The 12052-nt window shown below is 40.8% G+C and overlaps 1 protein-coding gene across 1 annotated transcript in view; it reads right to left on the bottom strand.

Annotated features, from left to right (window-relative positions):
- Positions 1-12052, bottom strand: part of jarid2b (jumonji, AT rich interactive domain 2b) — a 144741-nt gene that overhangs the window by 99388 nt on the left and 33301 nt on the right. The window lies entirely within an intron of this gene.

Raw genomic sequence — 12052 nt, forward strand, 5'->3', positions numbered from 1 at the left:
TTGAATAAGAGGTTTTATAATGAAGCAGAAAAAAGTGGAAACTCCACAACACTGATTACTCACAATGCAACTATAAAGTCAGTCAAGTTAGAGTGCCTAAAATCTAAAACTCAATTAAATTTAGTGGGAAATTCTATTACTTTTGAAGAAACAACCTTCTCACTTTAACACTGTAATTTTTTTTTTATAAAAAGCCTATCCTTTTTCACTTCCCTTTAGAAACAAAATGATCAAGTATTTCTGCTTTTACCAGATACCGCTTTAAACAAGAACTTGTAAATGAGTACAAATTTGTACCTTTGCCGTCTCTGAATGTGCTTTGCTTAACCCAAGAAAGTTCAAGTTCATGCTCGACTTCATCCCATTGATAGTCTTCAAAACAAAAGTTATGTTAAAATCTAGATACATGCTTATTAAGAACTATTTGAAAGTCTGAAGACATTAAACAGGGCTTTAACTTTGACTACAGAGAAGTGCATCAGGTCCTGTGCCGATATCAGTGCTGCCAGGACTGATCCCGTCTTTAATCCAAACCTCAGATGTGGGCTCTATATCACCGTGTCTGCTTTCGGACTAAAGTCTGCTGGCCGTCATCACCTGGCCTTCCCTCCTCTCATCTAACACTTCATAAAGACCATTCATCCCACCATCCTTTCATCCGTCTATACCGGGGGCCTCGTTAATCCTACTCTCCATCCTGACCCTGTACCACTCTACTGGACTGGGACAAACTTCAAAGAGAGAGAGAGAGAGAGAGAGAGAGAGAGAGAGAGAGAGAGAGAGAGAGAGAGAGAGAGAGAGAGAGAGAGAGATGGTGTGTGTGTGAGAGAGAGAGAGAGAGAGAGAGAGGATGAGAAAGACAGATTGGGTGGGTGGGCAGCTGTGTTGTGCTTGGCCTAAACCACAAAGCCTTTAGAGGACAAGGGCCCACACACACACACGTCGAAACTCTTCAACATCCTCTCCAGTCCTAAAGCAGTTCATCTCTAAAGAAGGTGACTAGGCAGTAAAGGAAAAATAGTTCAAATTAGAGCCTCAACTTACAGTTATTACACATAAACCAATGTGCAACACTAAAAAAAAGAAAAACAAATATAAAGACCTGCACATAATTGATAATTCTGTAGCCTATTAAAAGCCAGATATAAATGATAATGGGAGGATGCTCTAGTTAATCAGTCTGAATTGGATGACAACAAATCAACCCCTGACCTCTAATGAACAACAATTAACTTGACTGCTACTGCATGCTAAGCTAATTTATGGCTCCACATGGGCTCCAACTCACCATATTGACAGGGCAGGCTATTTCATTTGATGTCACGCTAATGGTGTGGAGCTTAAAGGCTGTTATAAAATCAGACTGCTGAGGTCCATGTTTTAGTTCATTTAGTTCATAAATATGTGGCTGAATAGATTACAACAGGGAAAAATGGGAGTGACAGCTTTCCATATATCAAGGTTATATCAAGGTAAAAGAACACATTAGCTGTATCGAGCTAACATCTAATGCTAGCATCTATGAAGTTACTTGATACTTTATATTAGCTTAGCTTAATTATTTTGTTTGCTAGGTATTGTGTAAAACTACATTTAGTAAAATTCCTTTTAAGCTCCTTTTTGGTCAGCAGTAATTTTGTCTTGTAAATGATGTAATTAAGCCTACAGCTAATGTAACATTCAAGAATGTCCTTGATAACAATGTTAACTAGCTAACTGGCTAATACACTGCAAACCAAGGTTTTTCCTTTTTTAAGTCAACTTAGTATTTGCCGGGCTTTTGCCAACTGTATTGTTAGATGGTAAAACAAGCGAACAATAATTTCACCTAGAGATACAACAGTTGTAAGAATTTGGCCTGATACTGATGTTTAAAATGGCAATTTAGCCAATGCCAATACCAATGTTGCTTTGGTGTAAGACTCGCATTGGGCCAACTTTTTCTCTCATGTTTGACCACAAAAACAGATCATTGGTTGTCCAATAGGTGACAAAGAAAATTCAATGAATCAGCGGTCAGGTAAGCAATTTCTCAGCATTAACTTTAGGAAAAAAAGTCTACATGCACATCCAAACCGAGGTGGGCAGGTGCTGAGCCGAAAAAGAGACTAACAATGAACAGAAAGACATCTTGCACAGTGTGTAAATATCGCACATACTCACTGGGTTGTAAGTTGACATGTGTGTTTCTGTTCTTGAAACCTGTTCATGTGATGACTCATGGATCGGATCATGTGATTGTCTATGTGATTACCTTCACTTGTAGATAATGAGGCGCTCTGCACTTGTCACTTTATTCTGATTAAGAGCAGCTGTGCTCGAAACGTCACAGTGCAATGAATATTTTTGGAGCCCTGCAGTGTGTGAGACGTCTTTCTGTTCTTTTCCAGCATTAACTTTACCAATGTATCAGCCCTCAGCTGCATAGATACTTTAAACACCATTATTGTCATTGGCCCTGATATTCAAAATTAGCGCATCTCCACTATTCATTTACATTATTTGCAGATGAACAATGGTTGTCAAAAATCAGTAAGGGGATTGATGTTCAGGGGTTTCCACAGACATATGGAGAAGTCTGGGATATGGTAGGCAGCTAGGGTGGTCTGGAGTTATGAGTATGACACTCATACTCTTAGAGGCAGGGTTGACATAGACAGACACGCATCTTGCTCATGAACATAATGGCTTTAGCAAAGGCAAGGCAGGGGGGATAAAGAGTGAAAAGCAGTACGCATGGGTTAAAAGTGGCAAAATAGCCAAAGAGACACAAAAATGGGTAAGAACGGTAAAAAAAAAAAGAGGCAAAAATGGGAAAAGGGCTGTAAACTGGGATGTAAGTGGGGAAAAAAGTGACAAAAAAGGAAAGATGTGGCAAAAATGGGCAAAAAGCCACAAAATATGTAAAAAGTGAAAAAAATGAGTGGCAAGTGAAATGGGGAAAAAAAGGGTGAAAAGCAGCACAAATGGGTTAAAAGTGGCATAATGGGCAAAAGTCACAAAAATGAGTGGCAAGTGATAAAAAGAAGGCCAAAAACTGACATATAGCAGCAAAATAGGTTAAAAGAGGTTAAAGAAGTTGCAAAAATGGGTGGAAAGTGGTGAAACATGTTAGTAGCATGAATACATGACTTTAATAATGACTTACGGATGTAAGTTTGACACATTCACAGCTTAAGAGTGAGTGAACTGCTGGCCAGGATGCTAGCACCAAAGCTACTGATCCAACACATGCACTGATATATTCAATAGATCACAACTGGAGAGGGCCCATTTTCTGGGTTCATCAGGGGTCCAGCCAATTCTGTGGGCAGGCTTGAGAGAGGGTCTCAAACCATCTTAAGTCAACAATAGGAAGAAGTAGCTAGCTGCAATTAGTTGACTAGGTGGCTGTTTGGCTGATTGATGCTGCTTCGAAAGCCCTTCATATAATATTAGCTGATGTCGGACAGTAGGTGTTGGTCCATCCATTGTTTTATTTTGTCATGATTTCTCTCCAGGGTTCTTCTACACTTTTCTTTTAAGTTGCTATTAAATCTAGAAGTGGTGGGCTGATAATTATCAACAAAAAATCCTTAATCTGAAGCTACACAAACAGAGCAATATGACATTAAAAGAGAAAGTGAGCTCTCCACCCTTATCAGACCAAAATGACTTAGGTGTGAATATGGTCAATGATCCTGAAAGGGGCACAAACAGAGAAAAGGCTGTGATGGACAAGCCCAAGCTAAAGTGACAGTCTGTGTTCAAAAAATAGACTCACAGGCATGCATCAAATAACCCCTCTCGCACACACACACACATACACACACATACACACACAAACACACAGCTGATGACAGCTCAGGGAGTCTGACATGCCTGCCATCGCCACCGGAGGATGTATGTTTATTTTATTAACCTGCCACAGACTCGGCGGGCGGGAAGGGGGGATAAGGAGGGGGAGACGGAGGAGAAAAGGCTAAATGTCTGTGTGTGCACACTGTGACCTGTGAATGTAGTGTAGGTATAACTCCAAATACATCCATTTATGTGATGCATTAAGGGTTTGTGACTGCTAATCAGATTTGTTGGGTTTTTAAAGGATTTTCTCCCCACAGAAATTTCACTGGTGGAAGGTTAAGCAGACTGACATTATGTCCCTGACTATTACCCTTGTCCTGACGTTCAGGCCCCGAAATTTGAGGCCTAAAGACAGAAGCAGTGGAAAATTACAGGAGGATAAAGAGAATCAAACATGTCAGCGAGTTTCATGGCACAACACCCTCATGCTAACAGGCGATAAGGCACTCTCTCATGCAGTTTCTGACAAATATTGTTGTTAAAATCTTAGCAACTGGCCATGACTTTTCCCAAGATAACAGCAGACAGGCTCCTCCTGCATCACCTGCTCATCTTGCCAAACCTCATTTACTCTCAGTATCGACCATAACTGCCTCACTTATCACTGGACAGCCTGCTAACCGACACCCAGCCAGGAATGGCACACACCCTGTCTCTATACAAGCCGGCTCTGCTCTCTTTTTTATTGACGTTGGCTCTTTTCCTGGCGAAGACTCCGCATAGGAGTCAGGAGTGAAAATGTGCTTGTGCCCCACAGCGTTGTGGCTCCTAATTGATTCATGTGCTTTAATAAAACACTCAAACTCCACCTTGCCTGGAGGAATGCACCTGTCACGTGAAATCAGACGACGGGAAATGAGAACAACGTGGGTCTTTAAAATAAAGAGGCAGCGCTGCAGCTACTGAGACATGCAGATGTGGAGCAAAAGATTCATGTCTCTTTCTTTGTGTGGGTCAGCTGTTCCCCTTGGCGAGGTTTACCCGAACAGACTGGTAGCTTCATGGTACAGTGACACCCTGTGCTCATGTCCCTGTTTCTTATTTCTCTTACACACTATGATATAATGGTCTATTCAGCAAAACAAACTCGCATTGTAAGAAAGACTAGGCTCCATTAACAACATGCTGAGTCAAAATATATTTCACTTTTGGCTGAATACTTGAGGCCATTTACAGCACATTTCCATCTATAAGTCACACCTTTCCAAGAAATTAGGTGCCATCAGGGTAATTTTCTTTAACCGAGCCCCATATACTCTTAAACTCAAAGCTTGTGCTTTTACATGTCCTAAGCTGAGTTACATGATTTACAGAGCCCTCGTAAAATGTGCCGTTTCATTTACACTGATGTTCTGTTAAAAAAATCTTCACAATGGTTTTCCTGTATTAGCTCAATAAGGAGCCATCAACTTTTTTTTTTTTTCCTTCTCTGTACTGCTTCTAACCAGGGATTGTTAAAAAAAAGGACGAAGCAGAGGAGGGAGGGAGTAAGAGTGGAGCAAAGAAGCGGAGGAAACACAAGGGCATAATTGCACGCCACTTGCAATCAACTTCAATTCTGCTTTTGTGCGCTTTAAAAAAACTGAAAAGAAAAACGTGCTCAAGATAAGAGATATGAAATCAGATCATCGTGGTGCACTCAATTTTTTTCCTAACCATGAGCAGCCCTTTTTGCTTTTACAGCAAAGAAATTACAAACTTGCACTAAAGCAGGATTGAAAAAAACAGAAAGAGGTGGAGCGGTGACAAAAACATCTGTTTATCCTAAGAAAGGATGGCTCAAACAATATTACACATAATTGCTAGAGATCTCATTGTTCTGAGTGAGTAAAATGAAATCTATTTCTGCACTTCTTCTTGATACACATATCAGACATCTAAAAGTACAAGGGCTTATATCTTCTATGTGTTATATATTCTCAGTTGCACTATAACCTATTTGGCAGTACAGCAGCACATCTGTATAGTTCCTCTATTGCACCATTGTACATACTTGTACATACTCAAAGAGCATTTTCTACCTTTTTACCTTCTGCAATTTTGGAATAAAATGGTTAAATTTATGACAACAGTGTCCCTAAATGAACTAGCCTCTTAATAATTCTAATCTTCTTTTATTGCATTTGTTATGCCCCAAATCCAAAGTCACATTCCTTGCATATGAAAATGTACTTTAAAGAACGCTTCCATTCAGATAACACATGCTCTACTAAAATATTTCAAGGGATGGTAATCACAGTTTTAAGTATAAAAAGATGTGAGGAGGAAAGATGACATCACTAGACGAGAGCTGAAACAGAGGATGTAATTGATCAAAGTGATGGAAACAGAGCCTTCAAAATAAAAGCACATCACATTTGTAGCCACATTTTTTCCAGGCACACATCCATGACTTACCTAAACAGCTTTATGACCCACTTTAGGTCCCAACCCACCAGCTGAGAACCACACAATTAGGCTAGAAAAACTTGAGTCTTGTTACTCGCATCAATGTCCGGCAGTAGCTTTCTGTATTAAAACATTAAATTCACAATTATACAGCTCTTTTTTAATTGACATCTTCTTGGCAGGGCTGACAGAAAACTATTTCCACACACTGGGGAAAAACTGTCAGGTTCAATCAAGTATACTAATCCAAATTTTGAAAATTGCATAATCAAGAGCTGTAACTTTCCCATTTTCAGAAGCAATTACACAATCAGCAATAAAGCATTACCTCAGATCATTCTGAACACATTACAGCCGCTGTTTAAATGTGGCCCAATTAGCAGAGTGTTGAAAACTACAACACGAGGGGCGTTCTTGAGCCCAGACACGGCAGCCAGAGATGTGTTTGCCAAATAACAAATGCTTGTTCAATTACTCTCACCTGCCAAAAAATGATCGTAAATATTGCTGTAGGCAGCAAAGGCTGGCTAGGGAGCTGGCTGGAGGCTCTTGGGCCAAATAGGCTGCTTGCCTTCACAGAGTCCTGTTGTTTCTCCTCAACCTTTTAACCTCTTGAAAACATGCCTTTATCCGCTTTAACGTACGAATCTTCAACATGCCCTCTGGCTGAAAGTAAAAACACAGACTCCACCTGCTGCAAGAAGTGATTTAAATGAACCAGATGTTAAGAAAATGGTCCATTTCTTAACAAACATTGCCCCATGGATTCAAGAAAGTCTTGGAGCTTCAATAACCCACAGTGTCTTGTTTGAACAGCCCAAGTATGCATGCTGTTTCCTGCATATCTATACAACTGAAGCCTGCAAGGCTGGCGCCTACTGTGAGAGCTTGCAGCTTAAAACAGAGAGAGAAGAGGATATAGACAAACAGAAAATTCACGAGGCGCCACACCACAGAAGGCTCCTAAGTGAGGTCATCTTTTTCCCCTGGTTGTCATTTCAAACCATATCTCACTCTGCCCCACCTTCCCTTTAATGCCCTGTGTCTATTCCCACTCAGCACATCAAGATAATAGCAGATAAATATAAGCTAAGGCGATCGTTGATAAGGCTCCGCTTTAAAAAGACAACTCTCTAAGCAAGAAATACTACTACTACCAGCACCCGTGGGGGGCCTTCGCTGCTTAATGAGATTTGGGAACGCTGGAGGGAATGAATGAGCTGTGAAGCCGAAGCAGCCGACCATTTTGGTTTCAATAAACTTTCTTTCGCTTTTGAATTTTTTTTAGCCTTAGGTTCTTGATAAATGAAGTGTCGAGGAGCCATTGGTGGTCTTTCTCTTGTGTGGCGGAAAAAGAAATATTCAGCAAATTTGAAAATTAACCTCCTTCAGAGCAGACTCCTGCTTGTGGGTTTTAAAGGTCATGTCTGACTCAGATATTTAAAGCCATTCCCCTCGTCATTTCTGTCGATATCAAACACAAATAATCACTTTTATCATATAGCTTTCACAGGCATCTCCACTTCTGACTGATCAGATTGGACAGGTACACCCCAGCCCAATGCAAACACATGTATGTGCACATAACATCAAGATAAAGCGCTCAGTGCCTCAGGCAGGTAAAGTGGCCGCTATGCTTCATTAAGCTTGCTGCGATTCCCTCGGCCCTGCTACGTTTACCCAATTTAGACAGGAAATGACATTGTGTTAGCATTAGCAAGCACAGGGAGGGAGGAGTGTTGAGAAAAAGAGAGACCACGGGCAGAGAGGGAAGAACAGACTAGAAGTAAGCAAGATTTGATTAAGATCATAGGGAATGGTCTACCATGAAGAGAGGGATTGGTAAAGTGATTTAGTAAATTAGCACACAGCGGAGGTGCACAGAAAAGAGCCGCAGCATGGCACTGCTTCAGCTACAGTAGCGAAAGTGGGCAGAACAGACTGGGTAGAGGGAGAAAAAAGTAAAAGAGAGATGGAAAGACAAAGAAAGCGGCATGTGGGAAGCAGACACACCAGCCTAATCACATTAACACTGACTGGAGGAAAGATGAAGGAGGGAGGGAGTGGAGTGGAGTGCTGTAAGACAAACCCATATTGGAAATCAAGTCTCGTTCTGAGAGCTTAAAAGGTCAGCGTGGTCATAGCGTGCATGCGGGCGTGTCTGTGTACTTAACAGGTTGAGGCCACTGGAGAACCCAAGGTCTGCCGGGGAGGAAAGAGGTCGATAGTGCATTACTGAGACTGAGAGTGAGTGTGTTCAAGGTCCAAAGCGGTAACGGAGACAGTTTCTCCTCAGGGAGTGAACACCCGCCTGCATCAGAGAGCGTATGAACGGGTTTGACAGGGGCGACTAAATGAATCGCAAGCTAAGCAGCCCACACAGAGTGGCGTCAGAGATATTTATATCTGCTCTAACTTTTCCAAAATACAAACCCGCAGTCTCACGGTTTCAGTGGGTTTGTCAATGCCGTGGCAGACATTACATCAGAAGGCGTGGTCTGAGAATGATCCAGGAACAATTCTCACATTCGTGTCCGGCCCTCGTCCAAATCCCAAATTCCCATCCATCCACTTCAGCACAAATAACCCACAAGGATTAAGCAGCAATGTGAAGGAACGCTAATGAAGGAGAGATGGAGAACACTGCAATTAAAGCCTCATTTGCCTGCATGAAACATCATTGATTTGATTTGAGGGATATTAAAGACGGCAAAAGGACGGGTTGAAAAAAGGAAGCAGGAGAAGGAGGGAGGGGGGTGGTGGTGGTGAGAAAGCAGAAGAGACGGAGTGCGTGGGAGTGTAGTCACAAACTGACTGGCAGTCCTGCTGAGGGCTAGCAGGAGGCGCGCACACACACACTTATTGATGCTCGCACATGCAGAGTGGGCCAAGGCATCTGTGCTGGAGACCTGTGTGAGTCAGGCTGACGGGATGACAGACAGAGAGGAAGAGCAGAGAGGAGGAATCAGGCCTATGTGAGAGGGAGAGGAGTGATCTTGATGTGCAGCCAGTAAATGTGTCTTCATCACAACAGAGCTGAGCAAGTACAGAACTTGTCAGACAAATTCACTCAGTGAAACATACACAAAAACACACAAAATGTCATCCGTCAAGGCTGAACTCAAGTAGAAGGATGTTTCTCTTCCTGTGGCATCATGTTTTATGATGTAGTATAATTGGTAGGGATGAGACCGATCCAATCCGATCCAATATCGATATCAGGTCCAATATGGACGTAATTCATAGATCGGATATCTGACTGACGGCGCTGATCAAAGTGACCAATCCAAATCCATCCTACAGTTTGCGGTAGACCATGAACGCACTGCAGTCTAACACAAGACAGTCTGTGTGTAACTGAGCTAGTATTAGCTGGGAATGTTCTTAGTAGTATAACATTAGTACAAGTACAATATTGCACAGACACTTGGAGCAGCAGCTCTCCTTAAAAAAAAAACAATACCAAACTGGAAGTTATAAAAGATCACAGACATCACAAACTGGACACTTTAAAACAGTTGGTGAGAGAGCAAAGGAAGAAACTGAGCTGATCCAGTACGCTACTTGGGCCAACCACGATCCGCCTATGCATCATCATAACGGTGTGAATTGCTGAAATGCTGCTGGTGAAAGCCTGTGCAGTCTCCATGAAGAGAAAACAGTGTTTACTTAGTTTGTGTATGTGCGCAGACTCACTCGTAGTGCCGTTATTTGTGACTTTGTAACTTTGAGTTGCAACTTCGTCATGTCTGCTTCTCGTCTCACTGTCTGCCAGTCACACATCCATCAGCTGTTGGCTGTGCAAATGATCAGTCAGAAGCTTAACATGTGTAGCGCAACGGGTCTGCATACTGCAGCGGTAAACTTAGCTAAACTAACTCTGTTTGAGCGCCATAGAGTCCACTGTTAGCTCCAAAAAGCGAAGTTAGAGCTTCAGTTAAATGTGCCCTGTTTGCTGTATGACAGCAGACAGAGACACACACTCACTCACCAACACACACACATTAACACACACGCTCATCTGTGTGTCGTGTCCAACACTGTTAAAGCTCATACGAGAAAAAAGACCACAACATGATAAAATAATCTATTTCTTTAAATTACAACGTGTTATTGACTTTAAGATTTATTTTGAGTGTTTTAAATATGGATGTCCTTAAAGAGGATGAAAAATAGTTTGATTTTACTGATGCAGCTCTTTATATTTCAGTCTGTTGTAAACAGTGTTTAAAGTACTGTTAAAATAATCTAAATGCTTTTATTATATACATTTAAGTATAATATCAAAAATAGTTATTGTAATTGTAGCGATGAGTGCATAGTATTGTAAATTAAAGATTTTGTACACTGTTAAAATGAAAGGTTTGATTTGAAGAGCATTAAAATGTACAGTTTGAGTCAAAGTTAGACAAAAACATACTCTTTGGAAGCATTGATAGCCTATTCAGTACCTAATTCAAACATTTTTGAGTAGACCTGAATGTGTTGTAATTATGACTTTCAGTTGTATAAAGGACATATTATCAACCCATGTATTTCTTTTCCAAAATTTAAAAAAAAGTGTAAAATGTCTTCTCGTCTCGTGTCTCGTGGGCCAAAATCTTGTCTTGTCTCGTGAGATAAGTGTCTCATCACATCCCTAGATAAGATACAAAATGATAAGATGCAATACCATGCAATACAAAATATGATAAAATCCAACACAGTGTATGATAAGAAACAGTATAATCAAAGATGATCACTGCACTGTGATAGGAAACAAAATAATACAACAAGACACAATAAAAGAAAGATAAATATAAAACAATGTAATGCAATATAGTATGAAGAGATGCAGTACTGTGCAGAACAGTAACTGATTTGATATCAAGCCCTGTTCAGACCAAAGATTTGTGATGCAATGAGACCGTTTAAGAACATGGCTTTAGGTCATTTGAATCTGTGTGAACTAGAGATGCACAGTTAGCCGGCTAAACAACTAAATCCATACGTAAAATTATCTGGTGCAAGATTTCAGAAGTTGGTTTAACTAATTATCAATCATTTTTTCACAAAAAAAGGCCTGAAATCCTGGTTGAAGGCTCTTTAAAATCAAATTGAAGCCTCCTGCCACTAGTAGCTGCTGTAACTACAGATTAAGATTAGGCTCTATATTAACTCGCAAAAGGAAACAAAGGCAGGTGGAGCTAGCTGCTTACTTTAGCCACTCTCTACTCTGCATACCAGCCTCATATCATATACCCACTGTTGTAACAAACTTGTATTAAACATGACTGTTTTCAAGCATTTTCTCCATTTTATAATAGTAGGCTAAACACAATTTAAATGCAAACTTAAATTGCTGCTGCTCAAATCAGGCAGATATCCATTAGATACACTGCAACAGGATACCATACAATACACAACATGATGTACAGTACAATATATGGTACGAGATACCATACGATACAAAATGATGCAATGCGGCACAATAAACCAATAATCCATCCAGGAATCTTTGTCTTTGGCTCAGGGAATTACATGAAGAACTGGTACAACTGTACTGCTAAAAAAGGCCTTGAAATGCTACACTTCCCAGGAGACCTTATGACAGTATCACATTATATCTTGAGCCCTTGTTAAAACTGAGAATTTACAGTACAGCAGCTTCATTCTACCCACTAATATCACTTTTTGTGTCATAGGTGACATTCTTACCTTCACCATACATTTCTCTAACTAAACTGAACTGCAGTCTTCCTTTGTAGGATTCAATGACTACCTGGCTTCCTTGTCTTTCAAGGCGCCTGCTTTTGGAGGACACCCCAAACTCCCATGTACC

The sequence above is a fragment of the Cheilinus undulatus genome, linkage group 16 (assembly GCF_018320785.1).
Source record: "Cheilinus undulatus linkage group 16, ASM1832078v1, whole genome shotgun sequence".
In the NCBI taxonomy this organism is placed as follows: Eukaryota; Metazoa; Chordata; class Actinopteri; order Labriformes; family Labridae; genus Cheilinus; species Cheilinus undulatus.